At 39.5% G+C, this 14,416-nt stretch overlaps 1 protein-coding gene across 1 annotated transcript in view; it reads left to right on the forward strand.

Annotated features, from left to right (window-relative positions):
• DOCK1 (dedicator of cytokinesis 1) overlaps window positions 1–14,416 on the forward strand; it is a 437,647-nt gene that overhangs the window by 322,724 nt on the left and 100,507 nt on the right. The gene's annotated exons all lie outside the window — the stretch shown is intronic.

The following is a 14,416-nucleotide window of genomic DNA, read 5'->3' on the forward strand; positions in this document are numbered from 1 at the left end:
AGTGATGGCACCAATTGACTATATCGGGACGTCGGAAACCACAGCCACTCGGTCTTGGATGGGTTGAGCCTGAGTCTGTTCCTCCCCATCCAGATGCGTACAGCCTCCAGGCACTGGGACATCACTTTAAGGGCATCATTGGGGTGGTCCGGGGTGGAGATGTATAGCTGAGTATCATCAGCATACTGATGATACTTCACCCCAAAACCATGGATGATCTCACCCAGCGGCTTCACATAAATGTTGAACAGAAGGGGTGAGAGAACCGACCCCTGCGGCACCCCACATACAAGGGGCCTCGGGGTCGACCTCTGCCCCCCTGTCAACACAGACTGCGACCGATCAGAGAGAAAGGAGGAGAACCACCGCAACACGGTGCCCCCCACCCCTAACTCTTCCAACCGGTGCAGCATGATAACATGGTCGATGGTATCAAAAGCTGCTGAGAGGTCTAATAGGACCAGGATAGAGGAGCAACCCCTGTCCCGGGCCCTCCAGAGATCATCTACCAATGCGACCAATGCCGTTTCCGTGCTGTATCCAGGCCTGAAGCCCGACTGGAACAGATCTAGATAAGCCGATTCATCCAAGTACTGAGGAAGCTGTCGCGCTACCACACTCTCAACAACCTTCGCAACGAAGCGAAGGTTGGAGACTGGACGGTAATTAGCCAACACTGCTGGGTCCAGGGAAGGCTTCTTGAGGAGAGGCCTCACCACCGCCTCCTTCAAGGCGGCAGGGAAGACACCCTCTCTCAAGGAAGCATTTATAATCCCCTGGAGCCAACCTCGTGTAACCTCCCGAGAGGCCAGCACCAGCCAGGAGGGACACGGGTCCAATAAACATGTGGCCGCGCTTAGTCTGCCCAGTATCTTGTCCACGTTTTCCGGAGTCACAGAATCAAACTCTTCCCAGGTAATATTCTCAAGACTTGCCTCCATCCTGCCTCCCGAATCTACCCAGTCAGAGTCCAAATTTTCCCGAATCTGAGTGATTTTGTCATACAGATATTGTACAAAGTCCTCGGCTCTACCCTCCAAGGGGTCCTCCCGCGCTTCCTGGTGGAGCAGGGAGCGGGTCACCCTAAACAGGGCGGGCGGGCGATTATCTGATGACGCAATAAGAGCGGAAAAATAGTTACATTTTGCCGCTTTTATTGCCACCAGGTAGGTCTTAATATGAGACCTTACCAGTGTTCGGTCAGATTCAGAATGGCTGGCCCTCCAACTGCTCTCCAGGCGTCTTTTCCGGCGTTTCATCTCCCTCAGCTCCTCGGTGAACCAGGGAGCCAGGTGAGATCGACGCCGGGTCAGAGGCCGCAAAGGCACGACCCGGTCCAAAGCTCCAGCGGCCGCCCTATCCCAGACAGCCACTAGGTCTTCAGTCGAGCCGTGTGCCAGAGCCTCAGGAAATGGCCCAAGCTCCGTCTGGAACCTATCCGGGTCCATCAGGCGCCTGGGGCGGAACCACCTCATCGGTTCCGCCTCCCTGCGGCGGGGTGTGGCGGTTCGAAGGTCAAAGCGAAGGAGGGAGTGATCTGACCATGACAAGGGCTCGATCGCTATATCCCCTATCTCGAGACCACTCAGCCACTGACCAGAGACAAAAACCAGGTCCAGCGTGTTTCCCCCCGTGTGAGTAGGGCCATGAACTAATTGGGTCAGGTCCATGGCCGTCATGGAAGCCATGAACTCCTGAGCCACCTCAGACGCCTCACCGACGGATGGCAGGTTGAAGTCCCCCATGACCATAAGTCTAGGGGTATCAATCGCCACCGCGGCTATAACGTTGAGTAGTTCAGGCAAGGCCGCTGCCACGTGGCAGGGAGCCAGGTACGTAACCAGCAGGCCCATTCGCCAGTTGCATCCCTTTCTGGATCGGGACTCATTACGCACGGTCACTCACGCCCTTGTCACCTCACGCCTGGATTATTGTAATGCTCTCTACATGGGGCTCCCCTTGAGAAGCACCCGAAGGCTCCAACTGGTCCAGAATGCGGCCGCACGGGTGGTAATGGGAGCAATGTGGCGCTCTCATGTAACCCCCCTCCTGCGCGAGCTGCACTGGCTCCCAGTGGTCTTCCGGGTGCGCTTCAAGGTTTTGGTTACTATCTTTAGAGCGCTCCATGGCTCAGGACCAGGGTACTTACGAGACCGCCTCCTGCCACCAATAGCCTCTCACCGACCAGTTCACTCCCATAGAGAGGGACTCCTCAGGGTGCTGCTGGCCAAACAATGTCGACTGACGGCCCCCAGGGGGAGAGCCTTTTCTGTGGGGGCACCTACCATCTGGAACGGGCTTCCCCCGGAGTTACGAAACATCCAAGACTTACGCATTTTCCGCCGAGCCCTGAAAACATTTCTATTCCAACAAGCTGGTCTGGCCTAACTCTCCCTTTTTAATTGGCTTTTAAACTGTCTTTTAAATTGGGTTTTAAACCTCTTTAGATAAATTTGGATGTTTTTTAATCTTTGAGCCTAAATTACTTAATCTGTTTCTTAATAGTTTTTAACTTCTATATGTATTTGTATTTATTATGGCTGTTCACCGCCCTGAGTCCTTCGGGAGTAGGGCGGTATACAAATATGAAAAATAAATAAATAAATAAATAAATAAATAAATGTCAGTGCAAATATTGTAGATTGAAATATCTGAAATCTCTAAAGATATTGTAACTATTTGCTTTTTAAATCGACATTTACCTAAATGTTGGTTGAATCATATCTATTATATTTTTAAAGTACCACAGTGGAAAAGTGTTGAATATAAAATACCAATTTTATGAATAATTCTTAGTCAGGGTTGTAGAATGTTCAGTATAGTAAAGCAGTCAATGTTCCGATATATCTCCTGATTATTATGTGAATTCATATATGTAATAAGAAAGAAAATTAATTTAATAGTAATTCTATGAGTTAGAAATACAATTTGCTAGAACAGTTATGTGGTAAAGAAAATGATAGTAGATACTGCCTCTTCAGAAAGTTCTGAATTATTTTCTTTACTTCAATGTGTTAATGGCTTGAATCAAGAATAAAGCAAAATACAGTACATAGTATTAAACAATTGAAACACCCTTATATGAATTCTGTTCTTGAAACCATAAATTACAAATTACAAAACCTTTCAGATAAATTTCATAGAAAACTACTGCAACTATTCCTATGCTGATGCTATTTGTTGTTACTGGTTACAATGTACTAAGTACATTGCTTAGAGTTAAGATTTTTGATTGTATGAATCAAACCTGTTCAGGAGATCAGGTTCACATAAGTAAACAATAAGAAATACACAAAAATAGATATGGGGGAGGTTTGCTAATGTTCAGAAATGTGGAAAAGTACAGTACTTTGGAAAGAGGAAAGTGTGGGCTTGTTTTGAAGCAGAAGAATGGACATGAAACAGATTGCTCAATGATACGTTCTGTCACTCTTATAAGATATTCCTAAAAAGCTGACAATTGATAGCTGCTTATTTTTTTCTTTCTTTCTGAAGAGTGGGATACACCTTGGTTTTTTTGTTAGGTGTTAGGTATACTTACTGTACATGATTTTAAGATAAAATATGATAGCCATCTTTAGTTTGTTATATAACAGAGTTGTTATATTGTACAATTAATTACATTTATGATACGAACTTGAGAACAGTTTGGTTAAAGCTCTCAGCTAGAAATTGGGAGACCATGAGTTCTTATCCTGCCTTAGACATGAAGCCAACTGGGTAATTTTGGGCCAGTCACTCTCCTCAATCGTAAGTAAAAGGCAAATGCACACAACTTCTCACAATCCTGCTAAAAAAAACCCTGCAGGGAGTAGTCCAAGCAGTCACCAGGAGTCCAGACTAATTGCCTCTTTGGGAACTTCCCAAAGAGTTCAGGAACGGGAACGGGCAAAAAGAAAAAGAAAGTAGGATCAAGATGAGGGAGGGAGGGAGGGAGGGAGGGAGGGAGGGAGGAAGGAAGGAAGGAAGGAAGGAAGGAAGGAAGGAAGGAAGGAAGGAAGGAAGGAAGGAAGGAAGGAAGGAAGGAAGGAAGGATTAAAACACGTTATTAATTTATGGAACACGTTTTGAGTTCTCATTTGCCAGAGTTTTTAAACAGTCTAGTTGGTAAGCTGTCAGGATTTCCTGATTTGTACTGAATGAATTTATATTTGAGGTTTCATCCAATTATAAGCTTTTAGTTATTCAAAATGCTGAACCTGTCTAAGCTGCACTGGAGGAGTCTAAGCAGGAGTTCTGTAATTTACTTTGTAAAGTATGAGTTCTATGATTTACTTGAAGTGCAGAATACAGCAGGATTTTAATGTCATTCATTCCTTTTTAATTATATTATGTCAGTTAATACTGAATTTGGGATATCTGGGGCTTCAGATGGCTTCTCTTCCTATAATAATTTCTCTTCGGTTTTGTTCAGGAACCTTCCTTTGGCAGAAGAGCACAGGATTTTGTAAATGTTCTTCCGTTCACTTCAGCTTGGCATTTTTCAAAGGCAATCTCTCTAATTCATTATAAGACTATTGCCCTTCACAAAGTTTATCCCCAGCATTACTTTTTATGAAGAACAAGTCTTGTATGAGTGCTGAAAGGTTAAATGAGCTCAGCTGCTATTGGTATTTTAAATAGGAATCAGATTATTTTTTGTGATTTTGAACAATTGTTATTTGGATTCTTATTATTTTGGTTTTAATTTTTGTACACTATCCAGAGTCATTGTTATAAGACAAGTGATAAAAGAAATTGCATATACAAAGATATACATACATGGCACTGTTTGTGGATATTTTTATTTTTCATCAAAATCTTTTGCAAACATTAGCGGTTTCATTCATCACTGATTTCAACAAGAAAACCATATGAATTTATCTTTCATGTTTTCTCTTTTTTTAGGGAGAGCATGACATTATTTCTGCACCTAATCATCAAATGTCTAGTAACATTATCCGTAGGCCTATTATGCCCTCATGGGTTTCTATCTTAATTTTGTACTCAGATTATTACTCTTCTTCAACCAGAACTTCAGTTTCCAAAGTGTTGACCTAATAGATTTGACATAATATCAAGTTGATGATATTATATAAATCTATTTTTCAGACAGAGGCAGTATCACTATTTTCAATAGTCACGGAAATACAGTTGAATAATCCTACTAAAGTAATCGATGAAAGAGTGCTGTGAACTAATTATTGACATTTGATCTACAACTTCTCTGCCTTAATACTGTCAAATTCCTAATTAGTAAGTTGGAAAAAGACATTCTGGAAGAAATTTAAAATTCACAGCCACTATAGGTAATTGGATATTACTGCTGGTTGCAGAAGATTGAGTGTTAAATTTGCTGCTGTGCCTGTCACTTTTTTTTTAAAGTGTGTAGGAGGAATGTGAATATAAAATTAGTTGTTTTTAGGCTATGCCTGGCTTCTGGGAATACAGGAATAGTCTAGCATTGACTGTATATAATTCTTAGTGCAAATTATTGAATGGTGGTATCTATGTAGCCTTGAAGCCTAACAGTATATGTCATCTGAACATGTCCAAGATTAATAAGGTACAGTGTTATGAACTGACACTAGAGTACTGTAAAAGACAAGGAGGAGTTTATCTTACTGTCACAATTGAATGACTGTGCCTAAGGACTATATATAAGAACTCTACTCCACCATGATTTTTTTCAAGTCTTTTGGATTTTCTAGTCTCCCATAACTAAGACCAATAGGCATATTTACAATGCATGTAGGCGTGTGTGTGTGTGATGGATTTATTTATTTATCCATACTGTTCCTAACCAGCATTTTTTTCTTCACAAGCAAAATAGTATCATTAAAGACAATAATACAATAAAATAAAAGCAATGAAATAATTCATTAAAAACTTAAAATATATTCAAAATTATATGTGGGAGTTGTTGGCAATCAGGAGGCACACACATTTAATAACCAAATAAAAATAATTCTTAAAAATTCTAAAACATTGCACAACAGGACCAGACCAGATCACAATTAAGTTTTTGTTTATCCCAAAGCTCCCCATAACTAAACAAAAAGGTAATATCTCTCAAGTCTTGGTACTACAGTGGTTTAAAGCACCCTGTTATTAACACAGCTGCCTGCAATTTACTGCTGGTTCGAATCTCTCCAAGGCTCAAGGTTGACTCAGCCTTCCATCCTTTCTAAGGTAGGTTAAATGAGGACCCAGTTTGTGGGGGCAATAAGCTGACTTTGTATAAAATATACAAAAGTATGAAGGCTATTGCTGAGCACATTGTAAGCCGCCCTGAGTCTCCGGAGAAGGGCGGCATATAAATCAAATTTAAAAAAAAAAAAAAAAAAAAGTCAGCACATGACCACCAGAGGTGGGTTTCAGCAGGTTCTGACCAGTTCTGGAGAACCGGTAGCAGAAATTTTGAGTAGTTCGGAGAACCGGTAGTAAAAATGGTGACTGGCCCCGCCCCCATCTATTCTCTGTCTCCCAAGTCCTAGCTGATCGGGAGGAAATGGGGATTTTGCAGTAACCTTCCCCTGGAGTAGGGTGGGAACAGAGATTTTACAGTAACCGTCCCCTGTCACGCCCACCAAGCCATGCCACACCCACAGAACCGGTAGTAAAAAATTTTGAAACCCACCACTGATGACCACCCTCCAGCACTTATAGATAAACAGGCACTTATGGAGAAGATGCACTTAACGCTTAAACCAATCAGGATGTTTTTTCATCATTATGCCTTACAGGTTACCAAGTAGGAAACTGGTAGTAAAGGTATTCCAACATACTTGGAAAATAAAGCTAAAAAATGCTGACAATTCTGATTTTTATTTACATCAACATTTATAAGCCAGCCCTCTCACAATTTGACTCTGTCTGATATACAATAATAAAAAGAAAAAGAAAATAAAGATCCAAAATAGAAAAACGAAAACAAGTACCATGCCACATCAATACAAGACTATTTCTTTATCTATTTATTCATTTATTCCATTTTTGCTGAGTGCACAGGAAAAGAATCAATCCTTGAATTGCCCCCAGAAGCTTATTGGGAGCCAGTGTAGCTGCAAAGTAGTAATGTTATCTGGGTGCCTTGAAACATATCCTGGACCAGCTGCAGTTTTCAGATGGTCTTAAAGAGCAGCCCCATGCAGAATGTATTGCAAAAATCCAACCAGGAAATGACTAAGGTATGAGTAACAGCGGACAGATATTCCTAATACAGAAACAGGTGCAATTGATGCACAAAAAAAAATCCACAAAAGTTTTATAAAGGTCCTTCTAGCCACAATTGCCACCTGCTTTCCAACAGGAGCCGCAACTCAGGAGAACTTCCAGATTAAATATAAGATTCAGTAGGGAAGTACAATCCTATCTAGAGCCAATGATAAAAAAAATCCCAGAAATGGATATAGGGGATGGGATGGGCAAATCTCAAAACCACTAAGTCTTGCCAGGTTGAACCAGACCCCCTTCAAGAGTCCCATGGCCTCCCAACATTGGGACAGGATTGAGATAACATCACCTAACTGGTGTGGGGCAGATGTATAAGTATCATCATCAGCATACTGATGATACTTAATCCCATGTCAGTGAATGATCTCTCCCAGTGGCTTTATGTAAAGGCAAAACAGAATTAGGGAGAGGAACTCTGCAAGATGCATTAAAAATATTACTGCACAGATATTGGAATCTGAATGTTTTAAAATAACTAGCAGTACAGTAGAAAGAAAATGTCAACTGCCATAGAAAATTATTTCATTTTAATGTTTAAATTAAAGTAGTCATCTGGCACATATGAACACATACAATGCCCACTGATGTGCAGAGGTAATGAATTGCAGGATTGCAACTTGTGAATTTAAACTACTGTGTTTTTATTCATAAAGAAAGCCACAATGTCGTAATGATGATATAAATTGAATATCTCTGACTTCTGTCAGGATAAGGGTAAATTATGAACTGATAAAATGGCCTTTGTGTTCCTGCCTAATGTTTCAGACAGAAGGAACTCGGCATCGCTACAATAATAAAATCAAAATAGTCACTTCCTCCAAATGAACTCTCCACTGGAAAATTTTCCAGCATTCCTGGAAAATTAATTCCCTCAGCATCCAGTAAACAACTAAGTGTATTTAATTATCTTAAGATAATTCTAAGCCTTGAATGAACTTGAATGAATATTCCCCTGGAAAGTGAGGCTAGTTCTATCCCTTTCAACATTCACAAATCCCTTCAAACCTGTCTATGTTAGCTGACATGGGGGTCCCAGGGAACTTGGAAGATTTTGTGATGGTTTTCTTACTGTGGTTAGTATCGTAGCCTCCTGTTTTAATAGTTATTTTTAGTGTGATTGTTTTATACATTTATGATTTTCTAATCAAGTGCTATATGCTGTCCATATAAATAAGATGATAGATACATAGATGATAGATAGATAGATAGATAGATAGATAGATAGATAGATAGATAGATAGATAGATAGATAGATGAGAGAGAGAGAGGGCTATTAAAACTATGGTTCCTATAATTTTTAACTGGGTGAAATAGTGTACCATAAGGCAAAACCTTAGGTACTTCAAATGGGCTAACTGACAGAATTCATTCAAGATCAAGGAGCGATTGCTCCTGTGGAATTGAATTTTGGCAAATGTTAGAAAATATTTATGATATAAACATTATAATAAAACAGTTTGTAACATAATGCAAAATGCCATAAACATGATTTGTGCTATACAGTTCAACATGAGCTATTTTCAACATGGGCAGATAACATTTTCTGAATATATCCCAGTCAAGGCAGTACATTAGAAGTTCTGTCACTGCTGTTTAAGACGTTGAGGAATCTGGTAAGGGAATATCTCTGAAAGGATGACCCAAAGGGTGATAGGTTGTCTAGTAAATAAATAAAAGTACTTAGGGTCATTTCTGTTTAAGCCCACAGGCTTTCAAAAGCTATCTTTCATTTTGCACATTAGACTGGAAATAACCATATCTCAATAGCCATAAAAGTCTTTAGAGTCAAGGTCATTCAATGCCTCTTATATGGAGGATAGATTTGCTACTCTCATTCCCTAAATTCCATTACTGGTCTAACTCCTTTGTAGACTCATATGTAATTATGTCTGCTAAAATCCTTGATTAAGTTAACACCTCTCTGATAATACCTAGATCTCCATGCTGTTGCTGAAAACAACTACATCCCCACATCTTAAAAAAGAGATCTTGGCCAATCTATTTCTTTAAAAAAATGTATTATTTTATCTCCCTCCACTATTTACTATTTTGACTCTTACCCAGGAAGAACCTGGTTAAATTGGAAACATTTGGATTTTGATACTGAAGTTCAGTTGGATTTTTTTTTTTTTTTGTACAAAATTCCTGTTTGGTATGCTGTGGGGCTATTTGGAAGACAATTCTCTCATGCAAATACTTAACCAAGTATCTTTAATTCATCTCATGGGAGAGCCTTTACTTTTACTAAGTTTGCCCGACTTTTGCCTTTGTCTGTTGTAGAAAATTTCAGATTGGTCCAGTCCAGAATAAATTTTGCTCATCCTCTGTGGTAGGAGGTTTGCCCCTGGTACACCACATGGTGCATTGAACAGATAAATCATTTTCTGACTCATAATCATGCAAGATGGGACAAAAAGATTACATGTTTCCTGTTAGATGATACCTGAGTAAAAAAAAAAAAGTTTGCTTTTTGTGTTGTCCCCTGACCTTAAATTAGATTCAAAAAGCCATTTTAATTATTTGTTAATTTCCTATTTTTCCCTTGACTGTATTGAACTTATTATTTTTGTCTTTTACTACAAATACATTTTAATCAAAAACAATAGATGCCAAGAAAATACAGTAAAAATCATATATGTATATATACTATATGATTTCTGTCACATTGGATTCCAAACCGTTCAGTTCCACAAAATGAGGGATTACGGACATATGTATTCCCAATTATTCATATATTGCAGAAATTTAACCATTGTAGCAAGATGAAAGATATCAGTATCAGAGTTTTATTATAATGATTGAGAAATCACATTTCTATCTTTCGAATCATGATATATTTTAATAAAAAACATACAAATGGAATCTGAAACCAAACGTTTGCAAGATTCTAATCGTTCTATTTTCTTTCCCTTATCCCTTCTTTTCCCTGTTTACTCAAGATATCTTCTCTTATGAGCATATAAAGCTTGAATAATTTTTTGATTTCCTATTCAGAGTTTGCAGTAATGCTAAATATTGACTATACTGTTTGAGCATGTAATATTCATGTTTATAATATACATTTCTTTCAGCATCTTTCCAAGAATAAATTAGTTTGTCTGACTTCAAGAAATGTAAAACATATAAATATTCTGCTCAAAATAAATTAAAATCCTGATCAGCATTACACAAGATCTTCTTGGCGAACTATTTGAAACAGACAGCCATTCCAAAGAAAAGGGTAAAGACAACCAGAAGCACAGTATTGATATATAAAGCTTGATTTAGATTCTGATTAGACCTTGGGATAAGAGTAGCAAAACTTTAATTAATTAATTATTTTATTTGGGAGCTGCCCAGAGTTGTCTGAAGAGATGAATGTTTTAAATAAATGAATGAATATATTTTCAAAGTCATTGTATCCTAAGGAAGGGACTGATGCCTAACAGAATTCTGCAATTTAAAGAACTATAAAAGATGTATGAGGGTCACAGTATTGATGAATAGCTTAGGCTGTATCCTCTTCTAACAGAAATTATGGCCCACTACTGATGAAAAAAATCTCATTTCCAAAATGTTTTGCCCAAAGACAGATAAATTTGCACAGACAGGTTCTACAAACTCTTATTAATCAACAACTTACATGTGTGTGTGTGTGTGTGTGTGTGTGTGTGTGTGTGTGTGTGTTTTCCTCTAGCCAGGTTTTCCCTACGTAACCAAGGTTTTTCTGCAGCCCCAGCTCAGTAGAATCACATCCACTCGATTCTGGGCTTTTTTCCTTTCTAGCAGCCAGCAAGGTCTCCCACCTAGCAGGAAGAAAAACAGAAAAGCAGAAAAACCTTGGTTACGTAGGGAAAACCTGGCTAGAGGAAAAACACACATAACCCCTACGAAGAAGTAAGAAGATAGATAGATAGATAGATAGATAGATAGATAGATAGATAGATAGATAGATAGATAGATAGATGTTAGCAAGATAGAGAAAATAAAATACATTTGAAAATATATGTGTGATTGTGGAACTCACTTGTGGCCAAAAACTTTTGGTGGCCAAAAGGGGAGCAAGAGTTGGGACTTTTTAAAGAGACGGTGGGCCAAATGTACATTCCCAAAGGAATTTGGGAGGTAAATTAGATATGGATTGTATCTACAGCTAAATCTAACCATCTCCTTCCTGGTTAGAACAATTTTTTCCTACAGTCTGAACATGATTGGTTTTTGCCATAATGTTTGAAGTGCAAAATATGGTGAGATCGTGAACTGATCATGTAAATAACCTTCAGGAAGAAGGGATTTTAATGCGATTATATACATTCTAATCAGTGGTGGGTTGCCCTGGGTTGGGACTGGTTCACAAGAACTGGTAGTAAAACTGGCGGGAGGCTTCGCCCACCAACCTGGATGTCATCATAGGTGATCTGCGCATGCGCAGAAGCGCACACACACTCCTGATGCCAACCGATAGTAAAGGTAAGTAGAGGCCACCTCTGGCTCTAATCTGTTCCAATTACCCTTTCTGTTTTACTATTCATGGTGTACTATTTTTGTACATTATATTAGCAATAGCACTTAGACTTATATACTGCTTCATAGTGCTTTACAGTCTTCTCTAAGCAGTTTACAGAGTCAGCATATTACTCCCAACAATCTGGATGCTCATTTTACCGACCTTGGAAGGATGGAAGGCTGAGTCAACCTTGAGCCAGTGAGACTTGAACTGCTGAACAGCTGGCAGTCGGCAGTTAGCAGAATTAGCCTGCAATACTGCATTCTAACTACTGTGCCACCATGTCTTCATAGAAAGATGACCTTTCCTTCATTGATTCTCATTTTGCTTCAATTAAATATTAAAAAAGGATTAGGTTTAGAACATGCCCCAAAAGACCCACAAGTTTACTTGGGTCTAAATACATTTTGAAATTGAATTTAATTATTTTTTTAGTTCTCTGTACATATATCCATTGCAAACATACCCTTCTTGTTCCTTAATGCACCAACTCCTTATGATTGTGGCTTGTCCGCTTGTTTTTTTCTCACTTTGCCTCTTTAATGAAAATGGAGCATTTCAATTGTGTGAATAAGAAAGCTTCTGAAATAATTTTAGATGAAGTGCCTAAAGAATGAAAAAGAGTAATATGAGGCACATATTACAGGAGCATATTTCTTTAACAGATTTACTTCAAACTGCTCAATTTTCTGTTCTCTCTGAAATTCCATTATTAAACGTAAATCTTTGTGAAATATGAGTAACTTCCTGGCATGGATAGTGGCCCTATCAAATAATGTGGTGACCTCATAATGTGTTTTCTATCAGAGTTCTTAGGCAGGGTCCAGGAGACTTGGTTATAACAATGAAGTTTCAGAAATAAATCCTTACAATTCTTTCATATTTTTAAAAGCACTTCCTAATTTACTTGAAGGCTCCTCACTGAGGATGCTGAGATTGCTACCTAGGATGTTCAGTAAAATAAACATAAGAATTCTTTAAAGTGCCATTAGAAATTCAGAGGTAAACTTTTCTGGATATTTGTAGAAAGTGTGCCATATTTAAAGCATTAAAGCAAAGCATGCCAATGTTAAAAGCAATCTATGTATGATAGTATTATAGTGCTGAGCCAAGAAAATTGTCTATTGTTGTGAACTGGAATAGCAATAGCAATAGCACTTAGATTTATATCCCGCTTCACAGTGCTTTACAGCCTCTTTAAGCAGTTTACAGAGTCACCATATTGCTCCCAACAATCTGGGTCCTCATTTTACAGACCTTGGAAGATGGAAGGCTGAGTCACCCATGAGCCGGTCAGAATCGAACTCTAGGCATTGAGTACAGTTAACCTGCATTACTGCATTCTAACCAGGAGGAACCGGCTCAGGCTCAACCCATCCAAGACTGAGTGACTGTGGTTTCCGGCATTCCGATATAGTCAGTTGACTCCATCACTGACTATTGGGGGCGAGTCCTTGGCCCCTACGGAGAGGGCTCGCAATTTTGGCATCCTCCTGGATACACAGCTGTCCTTGGAGGAACATCTGATGGTTGTAGCCAGGGGGACCTTTTATCAGGTTCACCTGATCCGCCAGTTGCAGCCCTTCCTAGATCGGGATTCCTTGTGCACAGTCACTCATGCCCTCGTCACCTCTCGCCTGGACTACGGCAATGGTCTCTACATGGGGCTCCCCTTGAAGAGCACCCAGAGACTCCAGCTAGTCCAGAATGTGGCCGCGCGGGTAGTTACAGGAGCTGCATGGCGCTCCCACATAACACCCCTCCTGCGTGAGCTGCACTGGCTCCCAGTGATTTTCCGGGTGCGCTTCAAGGTGTTTGTTATCACCTTTAAAGCACTCCATGGCATAGGACTTGGATATCTTTGAGACCACCTGCTGCCACCAATGGCCTCCCACCAACCTGTGCGCTCCCACAGAGAGGGCCTCCTCAGGATGCCATTGGCCAAGCAATGTAGACTTGTGGCCCCCAGGGGGAGGGCCTTCTCTGTGGGGGCACCTGCCCTCTGGAATCAACTGCCCCCAGAAATACGAAGAATTCAAGACCTCGGTGCCTTCCGCCATGCCCTGAAGACCTTTCTTTTTCAGCAAGCCGGGCTGGCTTAACACTTTTTAAAAATGTTTTTAATAGGTTTGTTATTGTTCTTTTATTTATGGGCCAAACATATATATATCTTTTTAAATTGTTTTTAATGTTTGTATCTATGTTTTTAACTTTGGCTGTACACCGCCCTGAGTCCTTCGGGAGAAGGGCGGTATGTAAATTTGATAATAAATAAATAAATAAATAACCACTATGCCACCACGAAAGCTAGAAATTCTTTCTAATACAAACATATACACCTACATACCACACAAATTTCACATAATGGAATACCTCTGAAATTTATTTCAACATTGGTAATGGAACAGAATTCTGCACTGTACCTTACATCAATATATTGATGTACGAATGCATCAAAGTTCAATAATATACACAATTATTACCTACAATAGCAACAGGGTTGTTCTCCCTGCCTCAGCATCTATACAGAATTAATATAAAGATCAGGTCTGAAATAATACATACACTTTTTTTCTCTTTTTATGATAGATCATGTTTGTTCTGTGATCAAGAAATGCATCTTCTAAGGAAAAAATATTAATTTTAATTGTATTTTAATTTTTTTAGCTATAAAAGAATGGCCTAATATAATTGAGATTCATTCTTTTGCATGAA

The sequence above is a fragment of the Pituophis catenifer genome, unplaced genomic scaffold (assembly GCF_029215685.1).
Source record: "Pituophis catenifer annectens isolate HBS135680 unplaced genomic scaffold, rPitCat1.0.hap2 SCAF_6, whole genome shotgun sequence".
Taxonomy (NCBI): Eukaryota; Metazoa; Chordata; class Lepidosauria; order Squamata; family Colubridae; genus Pituophis; species Pituophis catenifer.